The sequence below is a fragment of the Hibiscus syriacus genome, unplaced genomic scaffold (assembly GCF_006381635.1).
Source record: "Hibiscus syriacus cultivar Baekdansim isolate YM2019G1 unplaced genomic scaffold, ASM638163v2 tig00111617_pilon, whole genome shotgun sequence".
NCBI classification, from domain to species: Eukaryota; Viridiplantae; Streptophyta; class Magnoliopsida; order Malvales; family Malvaceae; genus Hibiscus; species Hibiscus syriacus.
Window position 1 is genome coordinate 98,434 of NW_024063136.1, and position 12,165 is coordinate 110,598.

General features: G+C 35.4%; 1 pseudogene; it reads right to left on the reverse strand.

Annotated features, from left to right (window-relative positions):
* Positions 1 to 669: 669 nt before the first annotated feature.
* LOC120165854 lies at positions 670 to 7,371 on the reverse strand (annotated as a pseudogene).
* Positions 7,372 to 12,165: the final 4,794 nt, after the last annotated feature.

Consider the following 12,165-nt stretch of genomic DNA (forward strand, 5'->3'; position numbering starts at 1 on the left):
AATTGCAGGCATCAAATGATGGATGTGGCGATGTATGCAGGTATTAGAACAAGACATACCAGCAATTCTCTCAAGCCTTATCTGGAACTTCGGTTCTATCTGTTTCCTCGTCATTTGTTTCCTTATTGATCGAGTCTTTCTGTTGGATTTCGGTATTCTGATCCACATTTGTAGGCTGCCCGTTGTCCGATGCATCTGCGTTACTCGGCTGTCCCTGTTTTGTTGGATATTGTTAAAATCAAAATGACAAGGAAATATATACATCTTTCTTGATTGTTCATCACTTTGCTGTGCAAATTGTTAAACATTTTAATCAAGCAAAGCAGTCATCTTATCATCCCACAGGTCATCAGTAAAACTGAGAAAACAAACCTTGTTTCTGTCACGCCAGCCAAGTCCAAATGGTCGGGAGAGTAAACTAATCTTCCGGGCTGGGATTTCTTGTTGGGGCTCTTGATTGCTGAGTGCCGATGAATCCGGATGTGGCGATCTGCAATCTTATAACGATTAGAAGAGAGAAACTTATGCACAAGCATGATGAGTAATGTGGTTGCAAGAAATAGAAAGACTAACATTAGAGAGAGAAAATAAATGTTGTCATCGCCAAACCTCTGGCTCCAGAAACATGTACACAACCGATTAAACATTATGAAATTGGGAAAAGGTTAATTAAATTACGCACCGTGGAGAAGATTGGACTTTACTTTGACCAGAATGGTACTGTAAGGTAGCCTCAAACATCGATTCTGCCATTACCACTCTTTTCTCCATTTCAGCAAGTTAAGCAACGGCCTCTTCATACTTTTCCTGCATTAAACAAATGGTGATGAAACCGAATAAACGTATATTCAGTACTTGCATTGCCTTTCTTTCTTCTTCTTTTTGTAGGGGGGGGGTTCTTTTGCTAGAAATGGAAAAGAGCACGTTATTGCAAATTATACAAATGGTCATTAAATTATGCTGAAATGATTGTTGTCACAACTTCTAAAAAGTACAAAATAAACATTAAAATTTTGATTTTGTTATAAAATGGGCACCTTGCCATTAGCTGATGTTGAGAGAATGACATGTCACATTAAATTATTGGTTTAATATCTCATTTGGCCCCCTCAATTGTAACAAATTTTATTTTAGTACCTGAAGCACTTGAGCAGTATATCTTTGGGCAGCAGCGTCTTGTTCAATGAATCTGCGAGTATCTTCAGTAACCTTTTGTTCTTGCTCCACTCTCATTAGGACCTACGAAATGTGCAACAAACCTAATAATCATCCAGACATGTCTAATAAGAGAAGACAAACTTCCTCTAATTGAACATGAGGAAAACCAATTAAACCTGAAGCATTGCATTTTCTTGTTCATGCTTCTCAGAAAGTGCATTACGAAGCTCAGCAATTTCTTGTTCTAATTGCTCCACCTAAAAATAAGATGTGGATGCTTAGCATGCGATATATTCCTCTGAAGAAAACACCTAGCAACTTTCAAGTCAGGAAAACACAGAACATCAAGCAAATAGATTGCTAGCAAGCTGTATAGCCTATATCAATGAATCAGGCAAGAGCCATGACAACCAGATACAATGGCTTTTTGCTAGTTCTGGTAGTACGATAGCAACATTAATCGAATTGTATGCCCTGTATTGGCTAGAGATAGAACATACATTGAGAACCCCAGCATACAACTTGATTAGGGAGCAAACATACATTGAGAATCCCGGCATACAACTTGATTAGAGAGCACAAAGTGCCAGGTAGAAAAGCAAACAAACAAGTATAACGATGGCTGTAGTTTAATAATGGTCATAATAAAGTTGGAAAATCTACTGTAAAAAATCAGTAAAGGGAAATGGGAAAAAATTGCAAGGGCAATATATCCATGTCAAAATAACAGTCACTATTAAAGATTTGCCAGTTTACCCTAGCACTTAATTGACGCCGGTTATCCTGCTTAACCATCTCCATCAAAGCCGTCTCTAGCTCCTCAGATCTGACACAAATGAGGAAGAAGCGAGATTGTTGATGTCACATTCAAAAGGGTTTATTTAGGCGGAAGGGGAAAACAGGATTATTTTATAACAAGCCAAGAATTCCAGCATAAAATGCTACATAGTTAAATATCCAATCTGTACACCATGGTAATGTGGTAGCTAAGCTATGTCCATGTATAAAGTAAGTAAAGAGCAAGTGAGAATAAAAATATACAACCAACAAAATAAATTGCACTGTCGCAGTTAAACAGTCTATGGCAAGCCGAGGGTTGCAAAACTTGAAAACCATCTAGATAATATAAATTACTGACCTGAAGACAGCTGATCTTTTCTCTTCCAGCAACTTGCACAACTCAACCTTTAACCATACAACCTGCACATGATTTTAATAAGAAATTAAGACTATTGGAACAACATAATCCAAGCTAACAAAATCCCATGCAAAGAATTCTGATATGATTTTCCTAATTTCTTCAACTTGCCAGTTGCCAGTGCCTATAGATCCAAAATTTATTAGCGAGGCCTCTGTTAACCAAGGTGGGCCGTTTTGCATATGAAATCAACACAAAAATTCACACAGACAAATAAATAGAATTTTTTTTATTGAGAGTTTATAGAACATGGCAAAATAAAAGTTCTGATATGAACTACAGGATCAATCTGATCATCCTTGACAGCATTTGAAATAGGTTCCATATGGGCCTAAAATTTGACACTAGAAAGAGAGCTCATAACACAATCTAACATATGCATACATTATTGATGACAGAAGAATTATTCAACTAATTAAGCACAGAATCAAGTAACTGTGACTGGCCACCATGAATCCCTCTGAACCACCTTTAAGGAAATATCTTATGTTAAATTCTGTACCACTGTATCCATAGTAGGGTCAATCATACATGGAACTAGAAAAAATTCTCAAGATCAGAGAGTGCATAAGGTTATTCAAATTCAATATATTTCTAATTCACAATGCAAACAAGTGAGTGGTCATGCAAAATGGGTCTATTCTACTGGCTAGGAAACAAGATCATCCACTCAGACAAATGCAACACTAAAAAAATGAAATCTTTTATTCACGAAAAGGGAAATGTAAATGATACCTGCTCTTGTAAATCTGGTATAGCATGCAACTCAGCATCCCCAGTCAGACTAATAAGAACTTTGTCCTCATTCATGGAACCAGACTCTGAACGAGAGAGATCCACATTTGTTTGTAAATCAACCAATTGTCCTGCCTTATTTGTTTCCATAAGCACTGATTTAGGGTCATGATTAAATTATATAGCTTAGATGCCAGGCCATGACAATTTTTCCAAGCTTGAAGACCTTTTGATCTTTCCTCAACTGCAGTTATTAAAGCTGACCGATGCCTCTCTCTTAACTCTTGTAATCTTTTTTCGTTGACATTTTGGTAACCCATACAAGCTGTCAATACAAGTTGACTGCTGTCAAATGTTGAGCCAGCCAATGATTACAGTAAAGTAACTGCATCTCCCTCATCCTTAGCTGTAACTAGTGCAGGGCCTGTAAGAATACTTAGTTACATTTAGCAGATTAAAGCAGCTCATTGTCATTCTAAACCTCATCTTTCCTGATAATATCATAAATTTCAGAACACTCATGTCTTTTACCCCATACCATATAACTCCATTAAAGCAAGTGCTGTCCTAAAAAGCATGACACAATTTCCTTCAAACAGGATCACATCCCAGACTTGAAGCACAGTAATGAGGAGAAACCCATTAGGAAGCTTGTAAGGACAGGTTATTGTGCTAAAAGAAAGTGCATCGTTAGTAAACTAGCAACAAAGGCAGCAACCATAAAAGGAACTTCTTAAATAATGTGACAGATTGTGTAACTAGTAAAGCATTGCTACAAGACAGCATGGAACCTGACCACTTTCCCAGGGAAGCATGTTCATGAAAATGGAAAGAATCATGGTCCAGTAACCCATGCCACTTGAACTCCCAGATAATCTAGGTGATTGACTGCAATGAACAAAAAGTGTCTATCATAAACTGCCTGCCCAAAAAATTGCAATGGAAAGACACGTGGAAAATTCAAGCACAAAAGGAACAGATGTTGAAAGAAAATAAAACCCAGTTAGGGAAATCTTTCACGCATCAACTCCTCAAAGACAAGTTGGTCAACCTAACAAAAGGCCACAAGTTACAGGGATAATTATCTAAATAATAACAATCAACTGCTTTAATTTTCTCAATTAGGAGAAAGCAGATAGTAGAAATTGACTGACAAGGAGAAAGAGTTATGCAAAATATTACCTGAGATTCAATCATCTCCTCCGAGTAACATCCATCAAAATAGTCATCAATAATGCCCACCAAAGTCCTGGAATGTATACCACAACATAAGGATATAAAACCATAATTCACTAATTATTAATGGCCACGCTATGCATTAGACATAGTGAATTCTACCAAATAAACAAGATAAGAAAACATGCAAATCATGTGCATAGCCAGAGAGTATTTTTTTGTTGTTGTTAACAGTGCATAGCAGAGAATAATTATGTTCCAGCAACAAAATATGCCTGTGAAAAATAAATTTCACGGATAAAACAAGGAATATGGGGTTTGCAAGAATTTTCTCAATTGAGTCCCATAACCTACCAGAAGGCATTTTCTTCAGGCATCAAGAGGAGTAACAATGCAGCAAAGAAATTCATGGCCTGCATGAGAGAAAAAACTTATCCCTATAAAATTTAAAACTCTCCAAACACGCACATCAGAAACATATTTCTGAACCTAATACCTGACAGTACACAACAGAGGGATTACGTCGAGCATATGCTGTAAGCAAACGTCTCAAAGCATTTCTACCATCATCATCCAGAGCAACGTGGCCTGGGAATGTCCTGAGCAAATCCTGCTTTTAGAGCCATTAATCAGCTATGAAACTCAAACTAATAACAGTAACACCAAAAAAAATGGTAGCACTAGCTGCTGAAGAGACAAAATACAGAATTCTGAAAACTTCACACGGAGCAACCTTCTCAACCTGCCCCTTCCATTTCTCGGGCCCACAGATTGACTCTATGGTTGAACACTTACAATCTGATGGGATGCTCTCTTGTTCAGTGTTGTTGACAGAGTTATTTCCATTAGCAAGCAGATCCTTATAATAATTCTCCAGTCGACGTGTCCTCACACCAACAAAGGTTTGCCAAAGCTGTAATGACCAAGTTCAAGAAGGAAATAGGCAATATTGAAGATCAAGAGAAAATGAAAGTACATCAAATAAAATACCTCTCCCCTAAGAGCCATTGGTACTCCACCACGAACAAGAACTTCTAACTCTTCTTTCCAGGGAAACAAAGTTTCTATAGATGCTGCATCCATAGCAGCAGCGCTTATAGTGGTACTCCCGCTGTCACTTGTAGGGGAATCCTGAACAGAATCAGATCTCTCTGCATCATAAAATTCATCCTCAGAATCCTCTTCTAATGCTCCCTTTGGGATTCTAGCATCTTCAGTAGGAGCTAACGGCTTCCCCCGTGCAATTTCTCGTTCATTTTTAGATGAGCTGTCTTTCTATTCACACGAATACTCATTAAATCTTCAATGGCTCGAAGGGATGGTCTGATTTCATTCCATATGTGGATTCGATGAACTCTTTTCTCTGGTTCAGACTGTACCTTCTCTTTTTCTGTATCATTCTCAGATATACTATCAGAACCATATTTCCTTTCACATAAACCATCTCCTTCAGCTCCCTTCTGGATTTCATTGTTCGCATCCTCTGCAAGCTTCTGCATGTGAGACTTCCTTGCCTTCCTTTGACGGTATCCCTTCGCAAGGCAACTGAGAGGAATCTGCTTGGCGGTCCAAAAAATCACTCCACCTATCTGATCTTTCCTCCTCTTCTTCCTAAAGTCATGGGTTTAGATACAATATAAACCTGTTATACATCTTAGCTGAAATTATTTGGCTCGGCCTACATCTGTCGCCCAAGAATTAGTCAAAGAACCTATTGAATTTCTGAACCATAGAGCTTGATATTATTCAGGGGCCATAACTGGAAAGGAAAAATGATTAGGGGAAATATGCTAATTTAAATATTAACAGAATTTATATTATTAAAAAATATTAATTTATTTGCTGAAGTTGTTCTATAGATTCAGAGAATACATTACCAATATTCACCATGATATATGAGTTAGCATTTAAGTATCCTGTTCTTTTTCGGTTTTCCTTCAGCAGCTGCAAGAAGGTGACGAGCTTAGATTACAAGCAGTAGTAGAAACCAGATAAGTACCTTGTAAAGATTAGCATATTCTCTGTATCTTTTTACATGTTGAGGTCTCACCGCAAATCCATACGCGTCCCTGTCAATAATAAAATTAATATAATCACACAAAAATTCAAAGAAACCTTCATATTAGCAACAGATCATTCCATGAAAATATCTCAAACAAACATTGCAAATTTCCACAAAATATCTATGCAAAAATTAACTTAAATTAGTTTCCGTCAACCTCTAACAATCAAAGGTTACAGCAACGTTCTAATAAACTAAAGCTATCTTAAAAACACTAGCAATATTAGTCTATGCTTATCAATTACAAAAGCAAGAAAACACATAGCCAAATAAAATCTAGCGCAAGAAAGAAGCAGAAAGATCAAACCAAAGGCGAAATCAAGTAATGTAATTTAAATACAACTTAAGCTTACCTGCAATCGAGACATTACTTACTTTCATATTTTCACTAGAAAACAACATATCCTAGTCAAATCTAAGCTACTGTGCCTTCCATTACCCACTCAGTTGCCGTTCAATTTGCTCCAAAAGCAAACTAAGTTCCATAAAAAAAGATAACGGATTTCATAAACGTTCTTAGTAAAAGCCAACTTAAATCACTAGCAAAGTAGCAATCTGCCACCACATCGCTCAATTACTAAACTAAACACTGATAGACGCCAATAAAGTATTGATCATGAAAGTTTCACCTAAAAAATCAAAATAAAGGGATAAAAAATGAAAATTCAATCAAAATGGAGCTAGAATTTACCAGCAATCATCAAATGGCCGACGAAAACAACACGTGCTCGTATTTTCCACGCAAATACTTTAAATCACATTACACATTATCAAGTCCAAATCGAAGTCAAAACAGTAAAAAAAATAATGAAAATAAGTAGGGGAAAAAAGATCTGATCGTCAGTCATGTTGATGGACGAGAGAGAGAGAGAAATAAAATGGACACGCGGCGAGAAGAAAGTACCTATTGTGGTCGAAGGTTATAAGGGGGTTCACGGCATTGGTGGCTGTGGAAATGGCAGTGGAGGCGGAGGATCTCATTCGGCGCCTTCTGAAGTGGAACAATTTGATTGGTCTGTGAGATACTGAAGATGTCAGTGATGGTGATGAGGGGAGTTTTCATTTCTGTTTGCTTGACATTCTGCAACGGAACAACATCCATTTTTTAATGTAGTGCTAATCAACATTCAAATGAGTAGAATTCATTCATAATATGTTAAAATGGATCTATGAATTGTGACTAAACCAATATCCTATAGTTATAATGGAACAATCATATCCCGTATACTTTTTCGTACACGAGATATAAATGTCACATCACGTTATAAAATTTTTTATCATTTGAAAACCCGTAAAAATGTGTTTTCATTTGATCAACTACAAAATATGATGTTTATAAAATCAACATTATAAAACTATCATTTTAGTACATTACAAAATATTTACTATAGTTTAATTACATGTCAATTAAGTTTTCAAAATGAATAAAATTGTCATAATGCTGGTGAGTCAACATTTAATTGATGAAAGCTGCTGCAACATCTACACTCCTTACGCAACTAATTCTTGCTTTTACCTACTCGTGAAATAAACACATGTTAAGTAATTACTTAGTGAGACATAATACTACAAGGATATTACAGTTATACAACAGTATCTCATAGTTATATTACTTCAAACTAAGTCATAACATCCATAGGAATTAGTGAAATCCTTCGTTTCATAACCAAACCTTGGTCATTTTATTCTCATAACCAATTTTAGTATGTCCAACATATTTCTCGTTAGTTCATTAAATTCAATTTTGTCCCTTTTCATGTATTAACACATCCATTTATACATTTAATTTATGACATCTTTTGCATCCTTTCATGTCTTAATGCATCCTTTCATGCCTATTATGTTCTGTTTACATTTTTCCTTTTTAACATCCCTTCATACTACTTATGCATTTTTTAACATTATATATATATATATATATATATATATAGCATCCCTTCATATCACTTATATACCATTCATATTACATTACATTATAATTCCTTTATTCTTTTAGACAAAGATATTTAGCTTTTCATTTAACTTACATATTTGACACTTTCCTGTAAAATGCACAGCTAATCCATTATTCTTTTATTCAATAGTGTTTAACCGTTCATCTAACTAGCATAATTGACACATTTCTGTCAATTGCACAGTTAGGCCTTTATTCTTTTACTCAACGGTATTTAACCGTTCATTTAACTGACATAAATGACACATTTCTGCCATTTGCACAGTTAGGCCTCAAAATAGAGGTGCACAAAAAATCGAATATCCGATTTTGTGCAAAAAATATCCGAAACTAGATTTGGAAAAACCGATTTTTTTAAACCGGATCGGATATTTTAAAACTGGATAGTATAACCGGTTTTTTTACCTGATTAAAAACAGGTTTGAAAAAATAGGATAAAAAATGGTTTTTTATCTAAAAAAATATGGTTTGGGGTTTAAAAAACTAGCCGTTAATATAGCCGTTGGGGGAGGTTTTGTGACCTTTTTTTAAAATTTTTTACCATTTTACCACCCTAAACATGTATAAATAGGTTGGGGATGTATTTGGTTGATAACAACTTTCTAAAATCCTATTACACAACACATAAACATCTCTCAAATCTTATTTTTGTATTTTTTTGTTCATCATGGCTACAACTAACACGACTGAATCTTCCGTCGGGGGAAACCTTGAAGTCGTGAGAGTGATCGAAACAAATATATTTGGGATCACTACGATTTATGTGAGATGTCAAATGGCTCGAGGAGGGTGCGTTGTAAACTTTGTCTAAAGTTTCTTGCACCGGAAGGAAACACAACGTTGAAGAACCATTTTACAAAATCATGCAAGGCACTTCGCTCAAGATCGGATCCAAGTCAATCGAATCTTACACCGCAAGGTGGTGTTTTTGTTTACGACAACGAAAAATGACGAGAAACGTTTACAAAGTTCGTGATTACAAAAGCATTGTCTTTCGATCACTTTGATGATGAAGATTTCACGGCAACAATTCAACAACTAATGCAACCATGTTATACTCAAGTAAGTTGTACTACCCTTAGAAGATATGCTATAAAAATGTGGCGTACGGCGAGGGAAAAATTGATTTTAGGATTCCAAAAACATCGTTATGGTGTGTCGCTTACATATGACGTTTGGAGTTCCTCTCATAATACCGGAAATTCTTTTTTAGCCATTACGACACATCGGTTAGATCAAGATAATTGGCAAATGATGAAAAGAATAATCGCGTTTGAATTATTCGGTGAGCCGCATACCGGTGCTAATTTATTTACACTTTTAAAAAGGGTAATTTGTCTTTATAAATTAGAAAATAAATTTTTTTCTATATCCTTTGATAATGCATCGAATAATACAAACGCGGTTCCAAGATTGAAAATATTACTTTCACCGATTTTAGACGGTGCGTTTTTTTATACCCGTTGTGTTGCACACATAATTAATTTATCCATGCAAGCCAGTTTGGAGGTTATTGAGCCGATTAGAATATAATTTAAAGCAATGATAAAATCGGTTCTTTGTAACAACAACAAAAGACTAAATGATTATAAATGATTTTGTAAGTCGGTTAATAAAAAAGTTTTGGGTCCTAATTTGGATTGTCTAACTCGTTGGAACTCAACTTGAATGATGATGCATACTGCCTTAAGGCAAAGGGAAACATTGCAAACATTTCACGATCAGCTTTTCGAAAGGGGCCATGTCCCAAAAATTTATCTAGATTCGAGTTGGGAAACTATAACCAAAATAACTGATTTGCTTGGGATTTTTAAAAATGCAACAACTTTTTTATCCGGTGTTTATTACCCTACTACCCTGTTGGTTCTTAATCAAATATTTTTGTTGACTACCCGACTAAATGACTTTGAATTTGAAACCGAAGTTTTTCAAGAAATTGGCTTTGCAATGAAGGAAAAACTTTTAAAATATTTTAAGGAGATTCCCCCCATTTTTACTTATGCCACCGCTTTAAACCCAACGTTAAATGTTGGCGGGGTTAAAACACTAATCGAACAAATTACGTTTGCTTTTAATATAACCAATGATATACCTAACTTTGTCCAAAACCAAATAAATTATTTTAACAAATGTTTTAGAGACATGTTTGCAATTTATTTAACTAAATACAGATCAAGTAGTGTAATACATGATCAAATGAAAACGAAATCGAAATCATCTAGTAGACGTCCAAGTAACATAAATTTGTCACTTTTTAACACTTTAGTAAATTCTCAATCCAAACGATCACGTACTACCACCCCAAGTAGCGAGTTGGGAAATTACATGTTATGCGATTTTCTATCAAAAATGACATTTGAAGAGTTTGAAAGTTTGGATATTTTGGCTTGGTGGAAAGAAAATGAAGCACTATTTCCGATTCTAGCAGCCAAGGCCCGTGATTTACTAACCGTCCAAGCTTCTACGGTAGCTTCGAAATCTGCTTTTGTTGTTAGTGGCAGGGTTATATCGCAACGGAGATTAAGACTAAGTCCCGAGTCGGTGGAAGTATGCAGTTGTTTGAAGGATTATTTGGATGGAGCGGCTTGGAAGCAACATATCACCACCCTAGAAGATGCAATTGATGTCGATTTGGAAGAAAACTTATACATTGAAGAAGTCGAACTTGGAATATCCCCTCCAAACGAAGAAGGTGATGATGATGATGAAGAGATGTCGATGTAGTTTATTTTTAAACTTTGTTTCATTTATCGAACTTGGAAGTTTTTAAGTATTTGAATTTATCGAACTTGGAAGTATTTAAATATTTCAATTATCGTAAACTTTGGTGCAATTGATGATGATGTAATTTTATTAATATTAAAATCAGTTTTTTATATCTGGTTTTTAAAAAAACGGTTTTTTTTTTCAAACCGAAACCGGTTACACCATTCAGCCCTCCAAACCGGTTAGGATCCGAACCAGTTTTTTTTTAATTCGGTTTTTTGGCTAGGTGAAAAAACTGGATCGGTTTTTTATCCTACTTTGTGCATGTCTACCTCAAAAGCACTTAGCCTTTCATCTATCTGGCATAAATGACATCTTTCTGTCAAATCCACATATAGGCCTCAAAGGCACTTAGCCTTTCATCTAAGCGGCATAAATGACACCTTTCTGTCAAATGCACAGTTAGGCCTCAAAGGCACTTAGCCTTTCATCTAACCAACATAAATGACACATTTCTGTCAAATGCACAGTTAGGCTTTAAAGGCACTTAACCTTTCATCTAACTGGCATAAATGACACATTTCTGTCAAATGCACAGTTAGGCCTCAAAGGCACTTAACCTTTCATCTAACTGGCATAAATGACACATTTCTATCAAATGCACAGTTAGGCCTTAAATATTTTAATTTGGAATAGTTTTTACTCTAATACTTACTTTTAATATCAATTAACTCTCTTTTAATTTATAATAACCCTTATACATTTACACCCTTAGTGCTCACATGGTAATTTACCAACTTCTTATTCCTGTTCATTTATTAAGATGCACACGTAGCGCCTATACTGTAGTTCATTTAGAGATTCTTTCAATTCTATAACACTATATGGTTTACAACGATAGTGCTAATACCGTCATTTATCAACCATCACTAAAATCTGCATGGTTTGAATACCCATTATCAATATAAAAAAAGTCCACTTTTTTTATCAGGAATTTCTTAGGTTTATACATATATATTTCCTATACGAAAATTCATACACTTAGGATGAATTTCTTATCATTTTAGCACACATGGTACCCCATTTGAAAATTCATACACTTAGTATGAATTCCTTCCCATGTTAGCACACGAATTGCCCTATATGGAAATTCACACACTTAGTATGAATTCCTTC